This window comes from Salvelinus alpinus, chromosome 6 (assembly GCF_045679555.1).
Source record: "Salvelinus alpinus chromosome 6, SLU_Salpinus.1, whole genome shotgun sequence".
In the NCBI taxonomy this organism is placed as follows: Eukaryota; Metazoa; Chordata; class Actinopteri; order Salmoniformes; family Salmonidae; genus Salvelinus; species Salvelinus alpinus.
In genome coordinates, this window is record NC_092091.1 from 20943154 (window position 1) to 20965320 (window position 22167).

General features: G+C 45.1%; 1 protein-coding gene across 2 annotated transcripts in view; it reads right to left on the reverse strand.

Moving 5' to 3' along the window:
• Positions 1-22167, reverse strand: part of LOC139578337 (single-stranded DNA-binding protein 3-like) — a 149574-nt gene that overhangs the window by 61928 nt on the left and 65479 nt on the right. The window lies entirely within an intron of this gene.

The following is a 22167-nucleotide window of genomic DNA, read 5'->3' on the forward strand; positions in this document are numbered from 1 at the left end:
GATGGATACAGATTAATGGCAAAGTAGCATTAATATTCCATCTCTTAACCCCCCACCCAACACTCCCCTAGCTGTCATCTGCCTGCCTGCCACCCACCCTCCATAGGCCACCCACCCTCCCACTGTATGTGTGTGAGTGTGTGTGTGGGTGCATGAGTGTATGTGTGTGAGTGTGTGTGTGGGTGCATGAGTGCATGCGTGCGCCTGTGTGTGTTGCAGCTTCGCCTGGCCCAAACAGGAACAATACTCTAAACAAAGCCCTTCCCCTCATGCAGCCCTGCAGCCTCAAGGAAAAATAGAGAGAATTCCCTTGGTGGGACGGCCAGATTAAACTGCCACTGTAATCGGCTTGGCTTTCACCTTCTTGTCCTCAACCGAAGAGAGCGGAAGAGAGGGCTGGAGGGAAAGAGGGACGGAGGGAGAGAGGGACAGACGGCGAACGAGAGCGAGATGGAGGTGGAGAGAGAGAAGAGGTGGAGAAAGGGGTGAGGAAGAGAGAAGGAGCGGGAGGGAAGAGAAATAGTGAGATGGAGAGGAGAGGGAGGTAAATGACAAAAAGGGCACAGAGAAAAACAGAAGAACAATTTTTTCACTCAGGGCAGAATTTGAAGAGCTTCAAAATACTGAACTCAGTAAGACATATGAAGGGAGTGTAGAAGAGAGACAGCAAGAGGAATGCTGGAAACGGAGGGTAAGCATGTAACAGTTGCAGACCATGTAATAATATCCATCGCAGCATTGAAACCTGATGTGGGCCCTTAGTAAGGATTGTCTATTCATATAGCTAATTGCACAACAATATACACTGTAACCAGTGCCACTCAATAAACATATACTGTAGTCTAGACAATCTCAATAACATAGTCTCGATAATCTCAATAAACATAGTTTGGACGAAGATGATTTATTTAATGAGTCCGACGCAAAGGATATACTGCTTTGTCAAGGCCCAAATCCCTGTCATCAGCGTGAAGAAAAGACAGAGAAAAAGGGGGAGGACAGGATGTCTTGTAAGAATTCCCTGACGAGTAGGTAAACCACCCCCACACTCCATATTATTGGTCAACGTGCAATCATTGGAAAACAAACTGGACGATCTACGATTAAGAGTACCCTACCAACGGGACATTAAAAACGAATATCTTATGTTTCACCGAGACGTGGCTGATCGATGACACAGATAATATAGAGCAGGCTGCCTTCTCAGTGCATTGGCAGGTCAGTGCAGCTACGTCTGACAAGACGAGAGGCGGGGGTGTATGTCTATTTGTCAAAAACTGCTGGTGCGCGATGTCTAATATTAAAGAAGTCTTGAGGTATTGCTCGCCTGAGATAGAATAACTCATGTTAAACTGTAGACCACACCATCTGTTCATTGAAGTTTTTACAATTTAACCTTTATGTAACTAAGGCAAGTAAGGAAAGAACAAATTCTTATTTACAATGACGGGCTAACTCGGCCAAACCCTAACCCGGACGGCGCTGGGCCAATTGTGCGCCGCCCTATGGGATTCCCAATCACGTCTGGTTGTGATACAGCCCGTATTCGAACCAGGGCCTGTAGTGACACCTCCAGCTCTGAGTTAGTGCCTGAGACCACTGCGCTGGGAGCCTGAGTGGGCACCATGGTTCAACACCATAGTGCCCATGAAGCTCATCACTAAGCTAAGGACCCTGGGACTAAACACCTCCCTCTGCAACTGGATCCTGGACTTCCTGACGGGTTGCCCCCAGGTGGTAAGGGTAGGCATCAACACATCTGCCACGCTGATCTTCAACACTGGGGCTCCTCAGGGGTGGGTGCTTAGTCCCCTCCTGTACTTCCTGTTCACCCACGACTGCATGTCCAAGCACGACTCCAATACCATCATTAAGTTGACGACACAACAGTGGTGGGCCTGATCACTGACAACGATGAGACAGCCTATAGGGAGGTCAGAGACCTGGCAGTGTGGTGTCAGGACAACAACCTCTCCCTTAATGTGAGCAAGACAAAGGAGCGGATTGTGGAATATAGGAAAGGGAGGGTCGAACAGGCCCCCATTAACATCAACAGGCCTTAAGTGGAGCGGGTTGAGAGTTAAGTTCCTTGGTGTCCACATCACCAATGAACTATCATGGTCCAAACACACCAAGACAGCTGTGAAGAGGGCATGGAAGCACCTTTTCCACCTCAGGAAACTGAAAAGATTTGGCAATGGTCCCCAGATCCTAAAGAAGTTCTACAGCTGCACCATCGAGCGCATCCTGACTGGTTGCATCACCGCCTGGTACTGCTCGGTATCTGACTGTAAGGCGCTATAGAGGGTAGTGCATATGGCCCAGTACATCACCGGGGCCAACTTCCTGACATATACTAGGCGGTGTCAGAGGAAAGCCCCCCAAAAAATTGTCAAAGACTCTAATCACCCAAGTCATAGACTGTTTTCTCTGCTACCGCATGGCAAGCAGTACCGGAGCGCCAAGTCTAGGACCAAAAGGCTCCTTAACAGCTTCTACCCCCAAGCCATAAGACTGCTGAACAATTAATCAAATAGACACCTGAACTACTTACATTGACCCCCCTTCGTTTTTACACTGCTGCTACTCACTGTTTATTATCTATGCATAGTCACTTTACAAAGTACTGCGACTAACCTGTATCCCCGCTCATTGACTCGGTACCGGTACTCCCTGTATGTAGCCTCATTATTGCTATGTCATTTTCTTGTGTTACTATTTGATTTTATTACTTTATTTAGTAAATATTTTCTTAACTCTATTTCTTGAACTGCATTAATTTGTTGGTTAAGGGCTTGTAAGTAAGCATTTCACTGTAAGGTCTACAACTGTTGTATTCGGCGCATGTGACAGATACATTTTGATTTGATTTCATTTGATTTAGCCCCTCTCAACCAGCCATAAGACCTCCTGAATGTTCATTGTCATATAATTGACAATGATGGATGAAATAGATGGGCCCAGGTAGAACCAACATAGACCTTCAATAGAAAAATACAGAACTAAGACTGCTCCTTCCTAATAGCATACTCTAGCATCCAGACATCCTCTCTCTCTGTTTGTGGGAGCATTTCCACAGGGTATTTGGGAAGACTGCTAAAGTGTGGAGAAGAAATAGAGTTAACAGGTATTCCCCTCAGCCCCCACCCCTCCATACCTCTATCCCGTGGGCTGAACGAGAGAGAGAGTGACAGAAGGGGGAATAGAGCTAGCCTAGGGAGAGTCAGACAGGAAGTAGGAGGATATCCTGTGAGAAAAGGAGGGGAGGGTATACAGAAAATACCCACGCTCTGAAGCAAGGTTCCAAAAAATTGGAATGGAAACGTCGCTCCACAAAACTGGAAGTATTCCGACTAGCTTGGAATGACAGTACCGTGCAATATCGAAGAGCCCTCACTGCTGCTCAATCAGCCTACTTTTCCAACCTGATGAACAAAACAATCCAACATTTATTTCTGATACTGTTTCAAAGCTAACTAAAAAGCAGCATTCCCAAAGTTAGGATGGCCTTCACTTCAGCAATGAATTCATGAACTTCGACAAAAAGATCATGATCATTAGAAAGCAAATTACTGACTTTGAATCGGTGTATTTCTGAGTTTTGTAGTTGTCCTGAGTCTGCACAAGACCTAGGATCAATGGAGACACTCAAGTTTTTTAATCCTGTATCCCTCGAGACATTCACAAAAATAGTAATGGCCTCTAAAACCTTCCAGCTGCCTACTGGACCCTATTCCAACTAAACTACTGAAAGAGTTACTTCCTGTGCTTGGCCCTCCTATGTTGAACATAATAAACGGCTATCTATCCTTCGGATATGTACCAAACTCACTAACAGTGGCAGTAATAAACCCTCTACTGAAAAAGCCAAACCTTGACCCAAATGTTTTAAATAATAAATAAATAAAAATCATCCCCTTCCCGAAGACAAATAATGTATACGAAATGCTCCAGTCTGAGTTTAGACCCCATCACAGTACTGACACTGCACTCGTGAAGGTGGTAAATTACCTTATAATGGCATAAGACCAAGGCTCTGCATCTGTCCTCGTGCTCCTAAACCTTAGTGCTGCTTTTGACACCATCGATCACCACATTATTTGGGAAAGACTGGAAACCCTAATTGGTCTACAGGGACAAGTTCTTGCCTGGTTTAGAGCTCATCTGTCCGAAATGTATCTGTGGATGGTTTGTCCTCTGACAAATCAATGGTAAGTGTCGATGTTCAAGGTTCCGTTTTAGGACCACTATGGTTTTCCCTATATATTCTACCTCTTGGTGATATAATTTGGAATTTGGAACACAATGTCAAATTTCCCTGCTATGCAGACAACACACAGCTGTACATTTCGATGAAACATGGTGAAGCCCCAAAAATTACCTACCCTGGAAGTCTGTGTTTCAGACTTAAGGAAGTGGATGGCGACAAATGTTTTCCTTTCAAAATCAAAACTATCAAAATAAAGAGAGTTGCACACTCCATATATAAACTCCCAGTCATTTATTGGGTATTTACCAACATTTCGGCATCACTGTTCCAGGTTATGTAAACAAACAGTGCAAATAGTGCAACCAATGACAATAGTGAGGGGTGTGTCATAATGATTAAGTTAATTAGAATGAATTAGTGAAACTTAAAAAACAACAGTTTATGGCATATTAAATATATTAGGCTATTGTTATCATACAGAAACATAATTGAATAATGTACATAATATTAGCATCAACATAAATTGAATTAAACAGTAATGTAACATATTTCATCGTTTCGTATTTCATTTCGGACATAACAAAGATGCTAGTTCTAGGTCCCAAAAAACAAAGAGATCTGCTGTTTGATCTGACAATTCATCTTGATGGTTGTACAGTCTCAAACAAAACTGAAGGACGTCGGCGTTACTCTAGACCCTGATCTCTCTTTTGACGAACATATCAAGGGCAGCTTTTTTCCATATTCGTAACATTGGAAAAATCTGAAACCTTTTGCCCAAAAATGATGCAGAAAAGCTAATCCATGCTTTTGTCACTTCTAGACTACTGCAATGCTGGAAAACGATGCCCAGAGCCCATGATCGTTATAGTGCTGGCTTTAGTTATTTTTCACCTACAAAATGTTAGAGCTAACATGTGTGGGCTCCTCACTTCCTGTTTACAATCTGTTGCTAAAATTTCTCTTCTTAAAATGTGATTTAAAACCAAACCTTAACCCTAAACTTAACCACACTGCTAACCTTATTCCTAACCCCAACCTTAAATTAAGACCAAGGAGGACATTTTAGTTTTCATGAATTTTTACACAATTTTGACTAGTGGAAACCGGCTACTGTGGCTTACTATCAGTCAGCAATGCACTTCGACTGTCGGGAGATGTTGGATGGGCTAATGCCAGTGAAATGGTAAGAAAATAGCTATATTATTTTGATGAGTGGATGAAGTGGATAGGTGAAATGTCAACACAACTGGGACTCGTCGTCATTTCTGGAGACATGTTATAGCAAGAGTGTAGTTAGCTAGCAAGTAGCAGTTGCTCCCTAACTATACAAGTTTGGCTGGCAAGCTTTTTTGGTCATTTATTGGTCCAGGGACTAGGTTAGCTAGCCTCTCGCTTCGCCTGTAAAACTCCAGCATTACCGCTAAACTCTGTATTCATCCCTGATCATTCATTGCAGAGAGGAGAGTGAATGTTCCTTCACAGCTACCGTTAGCTGTGCTCCGTAGTGATTAGCGAAACTACCCTGACTTTTTCTGATTTGTTTACAGATCACGGAGTGTTGGCTGTGCCTGAGAACATATGGGCTGTGCACACGGAGGAAGGTGGAGACATGCCAATATTTATAATGGAGCCTGAAGTCGGTGTTCGGGGGTTGGAAGAAAACAAGCATTTCCGCACTAGGGCAGGAATTAGGTTGAAACAGTGACGGCAACTTCCTCTGGAGGGGTCCTTTAATGTTTCTAGGTAGGAAGTGATAGTCCCCTATAGCATGCTATAAACATGCCACTTTGGAAAAGCCCCTCAAAGTAAAGCTGTGTGTGAGTATAGTAGGGGGCACCTATAGACCGACACCAACGGGTGCCTTTTATGTTGAAGTGATCCCGACAACAGTTTTCTGAACGTCAATTTCAAATCGGAGTGATGGAAACACACTACAGCACATGGAGATGCGCAGGGCTGCTTGTCGTGTGGAGTGGATAAGGGCTGGTGTGTTGAGGGGTTCTCTCCCCCCTGCTAGGTTGTACACACACACACACACACACACACACAAAGCGGTCAGCGATTGATGGGTTCAGGAAAGGACTCTTCAGCTCAGGAAGTCCATTCTGGGTCAGTCACAGTCCACAGAGCCTGGCCTCGGCATGGGCACCATCAGCACGTGCTCAGAGTGCCTCCACCTCATCCCCACACTCATACTCTCCACACAACGCCTCACAGCAGTCAAGAGACAGACCGCTTTTTTCTTTTTTCATATTGTATATATTTCTACCAGAAAGCATATAATCAAACCATTCCACAACTGAACATACTCAAACACACAGGCTGACACACACACTGACACAGGTCAGTAAAGCAGTGACAGGCATGCATTATTGGGCAATACAGGGCAGATACCTCTAGGCAGAGGGATAAGGAGGGGGTGAGGGGTGAGGAGGGATAAGGAGGGGTGCATACAGCACACACATTCCAGTTTGGAGAGGGAGTGTGTGTCTGCTTCCGGGCTGCATGAGGCCGTTTCTGACGGAAGCCATTACAACAAATAATTGAATGCCAAATGAAGACAAATGGTATGATTGCACTGCGAGCACAGCAGTCAATCCCCCATCTTGGCGGTTCCCATTCAAACGCATTGATCAGCTTTAGAGCCTAAGTAGCTGGCCAGGAAACTAAATGGTGGCGATCAATGCTTTTTAACAGATTATTAACTGTTGACTGGTTCTTCCAGGGTTTAAAATAAAAAGGAATGAAGAGAAATAAGCTAATAAAATAATGAAATGAAAACAAATGAAATTGGAATCTGTTCCTGTGGATCACTGATGATGAATGGGATAGGAAAACACACTGAGGCAGGACAGAGTGTGTGTACTCCTGTGGTTCCCTCTGTGCCTGTTTTTCCCCAAATTCTGCAGGTTTACAAATACAAAATTGGATTAGAAGCTAGACTCTGTCCTTGAGTCAGCATCGACACACTGCATGTGGAGCGATAGAGAAGAACCACAGTTTAGCTGATGTAGATAGTAGTCCAATAAAAATAATGAAGCACTGTGCCAACACAGCCTTCTACCCCCTGGGATCTCATACCAGCATATACTGTACTAACATACAGCCTCAGTGGCTGTGGATCATATCAACTCCTCATCATGGGAGCGTTGCTTAGAAAGGTTGTAGCACAAAGAACAGAGAGGAGGAGAAAAGAGGCTGCTGAGAAATGAGGGGGGTGGAAGTGTGTGTGCGTGCATGCGTGCGTGTACAGAAGGGGGGTTAACACCCTCCACCGATCCCAAAGCGCTGTACAGTAATCCCTCGTTTATCGCGGGGGTTACGTTCCGAAAATGACCCGCGATAAGTGAAATCCGCGAAATAGAAAACTTTTTCTTTTTTTACAATTAGCAACTATTACATGTATACAAATACAGTGACTCACGTGTAGGCCATTTCGTCGACATTATGGGTTTAGGAGATGTTCGAAATTACAAGATAATTTGGCCAACTTAATGTAAATTTGCCAAGCTGTTTTATGTACGTACACATAACTGCACGAGACGACAAAATGATAGCACAATTCGTAGCATGTTTTGATACAAGAAGCGGGAGTGAGTTTTTAGCGAATCAGAATGCAGAGCACAATCCACCAAAAAAAAAAAAAAAATGCATTATGAAAATCCGCGAAATAGCGAATCCGCGATAAGTGAACCGCGAAGTGGCGAGGGATCACTGTAGTGTTTTACATACATAGCACAGTGTTACCATAGTGACTAGGCCCAGTTCTGGGGCCTGACCCATGAGGCAGTGCCTGCCTCTGTACATGTACTGTATGTTACTGTGATCTGAGCCTGTATACTAGTCAGTACACTTGGAGACTCGCAAATATATAAAAATACAAATAGGCAATGTAAGGGTTCTATGTGGGAACGCATGAATGTCTTCAGATTCAATTGAGAGATTTGGTGCAAACAGGTTTACTACGATTCAACAACAACGCACATACAGTGGGGAGAACAAGTATTTGATACACTGACGATTTTGCAGGTTTTCCTACTTACAAAGCATGTAGAGGTCTGTAATTTTTATCATAGGTACACTTCAACTATGAGAGACGGAATCTAAAACAAAAATCCAGAAAATCACATTGTATGATTTTTAAGTAATTCATTTGCATTTTATTGCATGACATAAGTATTTGATACATCAGAAAAGCAGAACTTAATATTTGGTACAGAAACCTTTGTTTGCAATTACAGAGATCATACGTTTCCTGTAGTTCTTGACTAGGTTTGCACACACTGCAGCAGGGATTTTGGCCCACTCCTCCCTACAGATCTTCTCCAGATCCTTCAGGTTTCGGGGCTGTCGCTGGGCAATACGGACTTTCAGCTCCCTCCAAAGATTTTCTATTGGGTTCAGGTCTGGAGACTGGCTAGGCCACTCCAGGACCTTGAGATGCTTCTTACGGAGCCACTCCTTAGTTGCCATGGCTGTGTGCTTCGTGTCGTTGTCATGCTGGAAGACCCAGCCACGACCCATCTTCAATGCTCTTACTGAGGGAAGGAGGTTGTTGGCCAAGATCTTGCGATACATGGCCCCATCCATCCTCCCCTCAATACGGTGCAGTCGTCCTGTCCCCTTTGCAGAAAAGCATCCCCAAAGAATGATGTTTCCACCTCCATGCTTCACGGTTGGGATGGTGTTCTTGGGGTTGTACTCATACTTCTTCTTCCTCCAAACACGGCGAGTGGAGTTAGACCAAAAAGCTCTATTTTTGTCTCATCAGACCACATGACCTTCTCCCATTCCTCCTCTGGATCATCCAGATGGTCATTGGCAAACTTCAGACAGGCCTGGACATGCACTGGCTTAAGCAGGGGGACCTTGCGTCCGCTGCAGGATTTTAATCCATGACGGCGTAGTGTGTTACTAATGGTTTTCTTTGAGACTGTGGTCCCAGCTCTCTTCAGGTCATTGACCAGGTCCTGCCGTGTAGTTCTGGGCTGATCCCTCACCTTCCTCATGATCATTGATGCCCCACGAGGTGAAATCTTGCATGGAGCCCCAGACCGAGGGAGATTGACCGTCATCTTGAACTTCTTCCATTTTCTAATAATTGCGCCAACAGTTGTTTCCTTCTCACCAAGCTGCTTGCCTATTGTCCTGTAGCCCATCCCAGCCTTGTACAGGTCTACAATTTATCCCTGATGTCCTTACACAGCTCTCTGGTCTTGGCCATTGTGGAGAGGTTGGAGTCTGTTTGATTGAGTGTGTGGACAGGTGTCTTTTATACAGGTAACGAGTTCAAACAGGTGCAGTTAATACAGGTAATGAGTGGAGAACAGGAGGGCTTCTTAAAGAAAAACTAACAGGTCTGTGAGAGCCGGAATTCTTACTGGTTGGTAGGTGATCAAATACTTATGTCATGCAATAAAATGCAAATTAATTACTTAAAAATCATACAATGTGATTTTCTGGATTTTTGTTTTAGATTCCGTCTCTCATAGTTGAAGTGTACCTATGATAATAATTACAGACCTCTACATGCTTTGTAAGTAGGAAAACCTGCAAAATCGGCAGTGTATCAAATACTTGTTCTCCCCACTGTATGTGGTTTAGATTTTTTCCCCATTTTTGCATGCAATGTGTACATTTACTAATGCCAACTTTTTAGGAGAAATAATACGTGAATATAAATTGTATTGAGCATTCAAGCGTCAGTAAGAGTCTGTTTGCATGTGCATATAGGAATGTGGATTTGCAGGAGTTTGCATGTAAATGTGCACGTACTGGTCTTTAAAAGCTGTGTGTGTGTGTGTGTGTGTGTGTGTGTGTGTGTGTGTGTGTGTGTGTGTGTGTGTGTGTGTGTGTGTGTGTGTGTGTGTGTGTGTGTGTGTGTGTGTGTGTGTGTGTGTGTGTGTGTGTGTGTGTGTGTGTGTGTGTGTGTGCTTGCCGTTTCTCAGTTCAGCAAAACCTCATTAATTCAGAAATTGAAATCATTTCTGCATGTGCACAGGAGATGAGAGCTATGGAGAGGAGGAGTGCACGAGAGAGAGAGAGAGAGAGAGAGAGAGAGAGAGAGAGAGAGAGAGAGAGAGAGAGAGAGAGAGAGAGAGAGAGAGAGAGAGAGAGAGAAAAGTCTTAACATTCATGGCATTGAGATGTTCAGTATATTATCATAAGGAGTGGAAAGTTGGTTATTTGGGTAGCAGTCTATGCTCTAGATCTACAGAAAATTATTTTACAGTTGCCAGTGTTAATTGGTTGATAGAAGGTGGTGTAATCAATCTAGATTTTGGTATAATACTTCAGTATAATATAAAAGTATAAAAACACATATAGAGATTTAGTCCATGAAGTGCAGAGTATAATATAACATATTACAAATTCATATGAAAATACATTGTAAAACATAACACTAAATTATTCTGGTATTGAGAGGTCAGAAATATGAACACCCAACCTCAAGAGTGTTAGGTTTGAAAGATGTTCACCTCTCAATACACATGTAGTACATCATCATAGGTATAACTGTGGCCATGAAAATACATCATCACCTTTGTCATTGAAATGTACACATGTGAATATTCTATTGTTACTTCATGAGTGTACCAGTCAGTCAGTTAACAGACACACATTAACACTGCTCATACACTTTAGAGGTTGACCGATTAATCGTAATGGCCAATTAATTAGGGCCGATTTCAAGTTTTCATAACAATCGGTAATCAGTATTTTTGGACACCGATTTGCCAAATATATATATTTTTTTTTTACACCTTTATTTAACTAGGCAAGTCAGTTAAGAACACATTCTTATTTTCAATGACGGCCTAGGAACGGTGGGTTAACTGCCTTGTTCAGGGGCAGAACGACAGATTTTTACCTTGTCAGCTCGGGGATTTGTTTTTGCAATCTTCCGGTTACTAGTCCAACGCTCTAACCACCTGCCTTACATTGCACTCCACGAGGAGCCTGCGTGGCAGGCTGACTATCTGTTATGCGAGGGCAGCAAAAAGCCAAGGTAAGTTGCTAGATAGCATTAAACTTATCTTATGAAAAACAATCAATCTTAACATAATCACTAGTTAACTACACATGGATGATGATATTACTAGTTTATCTAGCGTGTCCTGCGTTGCATATAATCGATGCGGTACCTGTTAATTTCTCATTGAATCACAGCCTACTTCGACAAACGGGTGATGATTTAACAAGCGCATTTGCGAAAAAAGCACTGTCGTTGCAGCAATGTACCTAACCATAAACAACGCCTTTCTTTAAAATCAATACACAAGTATATATTTTTAAACCTGCAAATTTAGTTAATATTGCCTGCTAACATGAATTTCTTATAACTAGGGAAATTGTGTAATTTATCTTGCGTTCTGTGCAAGCAGTCAGGGTTTATGCAGCAGTTTGGGCCGCCTGGCTCATTGCGAACTGTGTGAAGTCCATTTATTCCTAACAAAGGCCGTAATTAATTTGCCAGAATTGTACATAATTATGACATAACATTGAAGATTGTACAATGTAACAGCAATATTTAGACTTAGGGATGCCATCCGTTAGATAAAATACGGAACGGTTCCGTATTTCACTGAAAGAATAAACGTTTTGTTTTCGAAATGATAGTTTCTGGATTCGACCATTTTAATGACCAAAGGCTCGTATTTCTGTGTGTTATTATGTTATAATTAAGTCTATGATTTGATAGAGCAGTCTGACTGAGCGATGGTAGGCACCAGCAGGCTCATAAGCATTCATTCAAAGAGCACTTTAGTGCGTTTGCCAGCAGCTCTTCGCAATGCTTCAAGCATTGCGCTGTTTATGACTTCAAGCCTATCAACTCCCGAGATTAGGCTGGTGTAACCGATGTGAAATGGCTAGCTAGTTAGCGGGGTGCGCGCTAATAGCGTTTCAAATGTCACTCGCTCTGAGACTTGGAGTAGTTGTTCCCCTTGCTCTGCATGGGTAACGCTGCTTCGAGGGTGGCTGTTGTCGATGTGTTCCTGGTTCGAGCACAGGTAGGAGCGAGGAGAGGTACAGAAGCTATACCGTTACACTGGCAATACTAAAGTGCCTATAAGAACATCCAATAGTCAAAGGTATATGAAATACAAATCGTATAGAGAGAAATAGTCCTATAATTCCTATAATAACTACAACCTAAAATTTCTTACCTGGGAATATTGAAGACTCATGTTAAAAGGAACCACCAGCTTTCATATGTTCTCATGTTCTGAGCAAGAAACTTAAACGTTAGCTTTCTTACATGGCACATATTGCACTTTTACTTTCTTCTCCAACACTTTGTTTTTGCATTATTTAAACCAAATTGAACATGTTTGATTACTTATTTGAGGCTAAATTGATTTTATTGATGTATTATATTAAGTTAAAATAAGTGTTCATTCAGTATTGCTGTAATTGTCATTATTACAAATACATTTTTTAAATCGGTATCGGCTTTTTTTTGGCCATCCAATAATCGGTATTGGTATCGGCGTTGACAAATCATAATCGGTCGACCTCTCATACACTTACTGTACATCCACTACTATTGATTAGACTAAATGAGGAATAAAGTCAAGGCAATATTCAATATCATGGAAACAGTGGATATGGGACCAGACGGTAACCTATACTCTCCTACTATATAACCTATATTATTTTTGAATATGTGATGTTGTGAAGTCAACATGTGCATAAATAAACAAATAATTAAATAACTGGCTAGCAGGATAAATTAATAAAGAGCAATCTCCCTGTCGGAGGGGAGATCCGTGCTGAGCCTTTTAGAGCAGCCTCCTCCCGCCCCCAGACAATATGGAGCAGACAGTAATCTGGCCATGCACTGAGGGGATTAGAGCCTCCACAGCACAGCACAGAAGCCCCCAAACAAGGTCAGGCTAGTCCCAACGTAGCACGGAGCCTCCGCAGCAAAGCACATACTGTACTGCACAGCACAGCACAGCACATCAGCCCCTAAACCAGGTCAGACCAGCCTCTCTCGGTCCGGACTAATCCAGTCCAGTAAGTACAGCCTAGATCAACACAGCAGCCACCAAAACCAGGTCAGCCCAGTGTGTGGCAAAGGCCAGCATAGATCAGCCCAGATGGGTCAAAACCAGCTTCCTCTATAACATGCAAGAATGCCATGTCCTACTATATAACGACAGCATCTTATATATAAATAAGGCCTGAGGGGGTGTGGTATCTGGCCAATATACCACAGCTAAGGATTGTTCTTATGCACGACGCAACGCGGATTGCTTGGATACAGCCCTTAGCCGTGGCATATTGACCATACATCATACCAGTGGTATACGTTCTGCTATACCACAGCTGTCAGCCAATCAGCATTCAGGGTTTGAACCACACAGTTTATAAAGAACATTATCTGATCTAAAGCTTTCACTCAGCAACTTAACTACAAAGGTTGGAAGCTCAGGCAATGTACCATCAAGGACATGGCAGAGTTAAAGCAATGTGTGATTTAAAATGTAGGATTCCGGTCCTCTCAGAATTAAAAGAACTAAGATTAACAATGGGAGAGCTCTGCTTTGACCCCTGGCCTGCCTGACGAACACAACACAACAGCAGCAAAAGCCACATAAAAAAACACAAACTGGGACTGACTGCACAGGATGACATGACTCTTTACACAGTGCAACAGTGCTATGTATCATCCCAGATACCCTAGACCCACTCCAATTCGCATACCGCCCCAACAGATCCACAGATCACGCAATCTCAAATCGCACTCCACTCCACACTGCCCTTTCCCACCTGGACAAAAGGAACCCCTATATGAGAATGCTGGTCATTGACTACAGCTCAGCCTTCAACACCATCGTGCCCACAAAGCTCATCACTAAGCTAAGGACCCAGGGACTAAACACCTTCAGCAACTGGATCCTGGACTTCTTGACGGGCCACTCCCAGGTGGTAAGGGTAGGCAACAACACGACTCTACACTCCAGTCCAGTTGGGGGTGGTAATGTACCTTAAAGTTGGATGCCAACTGCCATATAAAGTCCAAAGAAGAAGAAGCCTGAAGTAGGAAAGATTACTAGAACAGTACCATGCTGGGGCAGTGTTCTCACTCTGCGCGCGTGTGTGTGTGTGTGTGTGTGTGTGTGTGTGTGTGTGTGTGTGTGTGTGTGTGTGTGTGTGTGTGTGTGTGTGTGTGTGTGTGTGTGTGTGTGTGTGTGTGTGTGTGTGTGTGTGTGTGTGTGTGTGTGTGTGTGTGTGTGTGTGTGTGTGTGTGTGTGTGTATGTCCTGCCAGTCTTAGATTAGCCCAGCCTGATTCTATGTGATCTGCCGTATTGGGGGAGAGGAGTGCTGGGCGCCCATGGCAGAGACCAGTGCTGTCAGATGTGTCACCTCCTCATCTCCTACACCTCTGTCCGAGGTCCAGGCTAACGACAAGTTAACTACAGGCCATAGGAAGGGATTTCACTTGCCCCCCCATTCCCCCAAACATGTGTAAATATTGGACTATAAATTGTGCCCTTCTGTATTATACTTATGCTAAAACATTTACTCTATTCTACTGAACCATTTACTTTATGTTCATATTCTGATTTCTTATTGTTGTTGCATTGTCAAGAAGGAACCTGCAAGTAAGCATTTCATTGGGCGGTGTATACCATGTGCATCCTGTACATACGACTAATAAAACACATGGCCGTGTCACACCACACAGATGAAGGCACACTGTTATGTTGATAATGAGTACTGCTTCTTACTGACCAAGGGGAGAGAGCTGGATTAAATAAAGAAAAAAAATACGTTGTTGCATGTTTTTGTGCAATTTTGGCTGATTCGGCATGAATTGGAGCCAAAGCTCCTGAAAAGGCACTTGCTTGCTCACACACCCACTCTCGAGAGTACACACACACACACACACACACACACACACACACACACACACACACACACACACACACACACACACACACACACACACACACACACACACACACACACACACACACACACACACACACACACAGTGCCCAGTGGCTCCCACATGGTGTGTGTGTGTCTGTGTGGGGATGAGGTGCTGATAGAAGCTCTACCCCGGCGCACATACTTCCCTTTACTGCTATCCTGGGCATATTTACAGACAGTGACTTTAATGCACAGTAATGACTATTTTTATACCATGTACTTCCTCAGCCTTTCACTGAGAGTCTAACAGCTCCCCACTGACCTGGTGATTACCTTGTTGGCTGCCAAAGTACCTGGCTCCCCACGCCGGCCTCCCCCTGGCTCCCTCCTTTACCTACTGGAGAGACGCCTCGCCAACACCCCCAGGTTCTCCTCAAGGCTCTGTGGATGTGTGTGCGGAGCTGTGAGGGATGAGGTACTCACTTTTCATCCTGATTCTTTGCATTCTTTCCAACATATTGGCAAAACGCTTCAACAAGGAAAATGTTGTTTTCCAAATATAGCCAAACCTAACCAAAAGCACCTTCATTATCCACTATAACTTCTAAATGTTATTATAGCAACAAAATAATATCCAGACAGAGGCTTGAATTGAATCTCTCTGTGTTTACTCTGCCTGTTCAAAATATGGGGATTACGTCTGCATTTAGGAGAATTTAAATTGCAAATAAGACTAATTGTTTTTGTCTTTAATCCTAGCAGGGAGGGCGTCAATCTAATGTAAAGTTGCATCTCTCAGCCATTCATTCTCAGGAGGAGTGGGTTTGTGTCGCTACTTAATAAGCATGGTGTACACAGATATTAAAAGAGGCAAGTTTATTTTTATTATGAGTTGGGGTGCCCAGCTGGTAATTGAGACTGTTACATTGGTAGGCCTTGGGTGGCACAGCTAGGCAGCACTACAGCAACATAGCAGACCCACAGTGGCAGCAGCACTGCCAGCCCAGGCCTGCCAACTACACGGCTGCCCACTGACTCCTCTCTCTCGCTGTCTGTGTCTGGGAGTGAGAGTGAGTGAGGAGATTGTTGAGCAGAGAATCATGAACAAACAGAGTGTAGTTGAAACAGGAAAAAAAAGCACATGATGACAATCAAGGAGAGGAAGTGTATAAGGGGTCAGAATGGGAAAAAGCTAAAAAAGTGAAACAGCAAAGATAATATCAGACGCTTGTTAGCTCAATCACTAAATCAGCAGCAAACCACTACTCTGTATACACTTCATATGCCTAGATACTCCCCTGCTCATCATTTTAAAGTTGTCAAACACCTAGCTGGATTCTGATGTGTACTCTTAGACCATAAAACGCAATCAAACTTGTGTTATATTAACTGAAGCAGTAGCTCAAACATGAGTAGATTCAATCGGGGATTTGTGTGGGAGAAAAAAAGCCTTCCCTCTACAACTCCCAACAGCAATAACAAACGTATGTTTGAAGATCCATTTCATTCCCGTGGAATTAACTGACAATCCATAGAACCATCAGTGTTAGCTCTCTAATGAGGGATGGCATCGCCACTGTGTTTCTTCCCAGCCTCGCAGGTGTTGGAGTGACTATATGGCATGACCAGATTGACCATGGGCATTCTACACAAGAGCTGGTCTGGACACTCATTACATCTCAAAGAAGTTGCCCTCTCTTCCCGTCTCCCCCCTCAGCGAGAGGGGTAAGCGCACCGTAATAACAACAGGTTGCCCTCTCTTCCCGTCTCCCCCCTCAGCGAGAGGGGTAAGCGCACCGTAATAACAACAGGTTGCCCTCTCTTCCCGTCTCCCCCCTCAGCGAGAGGGGTAAGCGCACCGTAATAACAACAGGTTGCCCTCTCTTCCCGTCTCCCCCCTCAGCGAGAGGGGTAAGTGCACCGTAATAACGACAGGTTGCCCTCTCTTCCCGTCTCCCCCCTCAGCGAGAGGGGTAAGTGCACCGTAATAACGACAGGTTGCCCTCTCTTCCCGTCTCCCCCCTCAGCGAGAGGGGTAAGGGCACCGTAATAACGACAGGTTGCCCTCTCTTCCCGTCTCCCCCCTCAGCGAGAGGGGTAAGCGCACCGTAATAACGACAGGTTGCCCTCTCTTCCCGTCTCCCCCCTCAGCGAGAGGGGTAAGTGCATTGTAATAACAACAGGTTGCCCTCTCTTCCCGTCTCGCCCCTCAGCGAGAGGGGTAAGCGCACCGTAATAACAACAGGTTGCCCTCTCTTCCCGTCTCCCCCCTCAGCGAGAGGGGTAAGCGCACCGTAATAACAACAGGTTGCCCTCTCTTCCCGTCTCCCCCCTCAGCGAGAGGGGTAAGCGCACCGTAATAACAACAGGTTGCCCTCTCTTCCCGTCTCCCCCCTCAGCGAGAGGGGTAAGCGCACCGTAATAACAACAGGTTGCCCTCTCTTCCCGTCTCCCCCCTCAGCGAGAGGGGTAAGCGCACCGTAATAACAACAGGTTGCCCTCTCTTCCCGTCTCCCCCCTCAGCGAGAGGGGTAAGCGCACCGTAATAACAACAGGTTGCCCTCTCTTCCCGTCTCCCCCCTCAGCGAGAGGGGTAAGCGCACCGTAATAACAACAGGTTGCCCTCTCTTCCCGTCTCCCCCCTCAGCGAGAGGGGTAAGCGCACCGTAATAACAACAGGTTGCCCTCTCTTCCCGTCTCTCCCCTCAGCGAGAGGGGTAAGCGCACCGTAATAACAACAGGTTGCCCTCTCTTCCCGTCTCCCCCCTCAGCGAGAGGGGTAAGCGCACCGTAATAACAACAGGTTGCCCTCTCTTCCCGTCTCTCCCCTCAGCGAGAGGGGTAAGCGCACCGTAATAACAACAGGTTGCCCTCTCTTCCCGTCTCCCCCCTCAGCGAGAGGGGTAAGCGCACCGTAATAACAACAGGTTGCCCTCTCTTCCCGTCTCCCCCCTCAGCGAGAGGGGTAAGCGCACCGTAATAACAACAGGTTGCCCTCTCTTCCCGTCTCCCCCCTCAGCGAGAGGGGTAAGCGCACCGTAATAACAACAGGTTGCCCTCTCTTCCCGTCTCGCCCCTCAGCGAGAGGGGTAAGCGCACCGTAATAACAACAGGTTGCCCTCTCTTCCCGTCTCTCCCCTCAGCGAGAGGGGTAAGCGCACCGTAATAACAACAGGTTGCCCTCTCTTCCCGTCTCCCCCCTCAGCGAGAGGGGTAAGCGCACCGTAATAACAACAGGTTGCCCTCTCTTCCCGTCTCCCCCCTCAGCGAGAGGGGTAAGTGCACCGTAATAGCAACAGGTTGCCCTCTCTTCCCGTCTCTCCCCTCAGCGAGAGGGGTAAGTGCACCGTAATAACGACAGGTTGCCCTCTCTTCCCGTCTCGCCCCTCAGCAAGAGGGTGGCTTGTGTCAGAACTTTGCCTACGGAAATGTTAGGCTTCCCAAAAGCAGACGCAGCAGCATTATTTGTGTAATCCCAGAACTACTGTCGACCATACAGCTCGGGGGCACAAGATTTCAAACGTTTGTTCTGAGGTTCAGCTAGGAAACGTCTACACAGAGATACATACAGAGACATGAGAAGTGAACTGGCCCTTTCATTCCAAGCAGAGAGAAGAGAGGATGGGAGACAACAGTAAACACAAAGCAGAAAGACAGCCCCACTCATTCACAGGTGTCAGCCCACAGCCAAGAGACAAACTGTTTGATAGCTAGGGAAAACAGAGGACAGGAAGAGAGGAGGAGAAGGAACCTGCCAGAGTAGCACAGAGAGCGAGCGAGCGCTGCGAGAGAGAGCGAGATAGGGAGAGAGAGAGAGAGAGAGCATGCCATTACAGTGTGTACATATCACCATAATGCAGGGGGATATGTATGAATAAGATCTCTCTCCTCCATGTCGTCATCCCGCTTCTCTCCTTCCCCGAGCGAGACAGATTACCCAATCAATCTCCTCAGAGAGAGAGGGAGGAAGAGTAGAGGGAGAGGAATAAGGAGGGGACAGAGACGAGGAGTGGGAGGGGGTAGCAGAGTGAGAAAGACTGTGCATTACACCTAAGAGAAATTGAGGCAAGAGAAAGGCGTAGGATGAGAGATTTTGTTTTCAAGGACAGAAGGTGAGAAGGAGGGAATACAGAGGCAAACAGAATGGTTTTAAAGTGAGCACCTGTTGTGGATGAGAGAAAAGGGTGGCCTCTCAATGGTTGTTGTTTACAGAGAAGCCCCCCCAGCCACCTGTTTCAGTCCTGCTGGACACTCAAGTCTGTTACAGCTTGGCTACATCTCAAATGATACACTATTCCCTATCAAGTGCAATTCTGACCGAACCATAAAAGGAAACAGAAAAGTGTCATCCCAGACACATCCCCATCATTCGCCTGCCCTGACACCCAGCAAACCCCTACATTATACCATCATGGACTGTATATAAGTGTTATCACACTTAGGTATTCAAGTCAGCGCAGGTGTCAAAGTGACATTTTACAATAGAAAATCATGTCACACAGACCAACATAATGAATTGCATTACTGCCTGTTGCAAGAGGACCTGTTTTGAGGCACACAGTAGACAGAGGAGAGGTCTGGAGTTCTTTGTGTGGCTGAGGAGTTCTGGTCACTGCTCACAACTCAACGGCCCAGCGACAAGCCAAATCAAAGCTTAAAATGAAAACTTCAGAGAGTTCAGGGCTCAATGATAAGCAATTGCTAATTTTCAGAATGCATTGATAATTATCAGAAACAAAACAAAAAAAATTGCCTTTATTATCTGCCTTTACTTGTTCATTGAAAGGTTCCCCACCTCCATTGACAGGAGAGTCTCCCTCATAGCGTGCTAAATGATCAGTCAATCCACAAATCATATAGACAAGCATGGAGCTTTATCCAGAAAGGAGCACTAAGGCATTGCTTTTTGAATGACGCACTACTGTCACTAAATCAGTGACACTCCGGAGGCGCTGATGTCACAGTAGCAAGAACCGCAGATGTGTGGGGTCATGATCTCTAGCTTGTGCAAAGAACAAAGTCTGTAATGATGGGGGCCTCCCAGCATGATAATTTCCTGCTAGTGTGTTTGTGTGTGTCGTGCATTTCTGACTTTCTTCATCATTTATGCCTCTATTCCTTTCATCACTCAGTCTGAATTACCAAAAGACGTCTCATTATTTTAATAAAAAACATTTCCTCCACAAACCACTCCTCTTTTGAGGAACATCCACATTCAAGTAGGAACATGGATTTTCTCTCAGTAAGTAAACATGAGTGAACACAGTTTCAACAATTAGGAAGAAAGGAAAATATCACTTAAACAAATCTACTAAGGCTGTGTTTCACTTCCATGTTCAGTATAACAGTGTGGTGTGTTTAGGGTGTGTGTGTGTAGGTTTGTACCACATTGGTTCTCCCATCCAGGGGTACAGAGTCCTCCAGTTCCGGGAGCCCAGCCAGAGTCACAATCCCACCAAAATCCAGGGATTAGCCATGAACTACCCCTCAGATTTGAGGATTATCACATTATATTCCATTATCTTCTCCAAACTGGAGGGCCTACAAATTCTTCCACCCTGGGTCATGGTGGATTCCTTCTAACCCAGCCAGGGCCACCATCATGTCTTTGGACAACAGCCCCACTCCTCAACAATACCCTGACACTGACCCAGTCAGTCAGAGATGGCATCTAAACGTGTGGACCCATACATATCCAGTCTAACACCAGAGAGAAGGTCTTCTGTTTCTCCTGTGAGAGTGACTTACTGGAGTCGTGTTGTTTTTGTCCCTGTGATCCTGGGAGACACGGCGGGGGAATAGGGCTGTTATCAGCCGGGCCGCGATAGCTACTTGATCAGACTGCTGGTCCAGAGGGATCGGAGGGGCTGGAGTTAATCAGACAGAGACAGGCCGCAGGGCAGCGACCCAGGGGATTCACGCCTCCACCCCCACACCCCGTTCCCCCCGCCACAGCCACGTCACAGCCCCAGATAAGGTTCTTCACACAACATTAGCCCTGTGTCTGTCTGTCCATAACGCCAACACACACAGACATGCCGGGTTCACCAGCAACACTGACAGAGTTATGGAAATGAACAGGACTGACGGATGGGGAAGATTTGACTATAGACAAACTCATTAAAACATTTCATGGTTATGCATTTTCATAAAGTCCAACCTTCTCAATAACCTGCTCAATCCATCCAATACAAATATACAGATAAACATCTCCAATTAGTACAAACTTGTCGACCACCAACAACAATCATTTACTGTCAAATTTGATGACCAGTGATATTGGTGTACTCCTTTCACACACACAGAGCCCTCTCAGTCCATCAATCTGGAGGTCGCCGGACAGACGGATACACTCTGACCCTTTAAACTTCAGCCAGGTCAGAGGTCAAGGGAAACTGGACATTAATCCTTGAACTAGAACAAAAGAGCAGGACATCTGAGCCCCAGTGACATTCCCCAGAGCCCCACAGCGTCCACACTGATTGACCACCCTGGGCTGACCACTGGGTAGGACAGATCCCTCAGAGGACCTTGGAATAGAGCCCCACATCTGGACAATGGAGCAGAGGGAGGAAGTCTCAAGGACACGTGTCTGTGTGAATCGTGTGGGTTAGGTGCCGAACGAAGACCATGTCGGATGAGAAACGTTGTGTGTGCGCGTGCAGGGCAGCTGACTGTTGAGACACCCAGGTAGCTAGATACCTCGGGAGATAGGCTAGGTGTTGGGAATGATTAGGCATATAGATTAATTGGAGACACTTGTCAGATTTAATTAACCATGGGGTTTAATTAACCATGTAATTAATCTTATGCTGGTGTAATACACACTCACAACAAATGAGTCTGTTCTGATGAGGTCTGGTCTGTTCATACTTGTCAGACTACATGGGAGTGCGGAACTGCACAGAATTGAGAAAGCGGCTAAATGAAATGTCCAGTGCAGAAATAGAACCATCATGATCCATTTCCAGAGCTCCTTCCCTAACGGCCAGGTGAATGATAAGCTAGTAGTAATACAGTCTGACCAACATAACCTATTAGCTGCATGATCCTTACTTTAAATGTATTA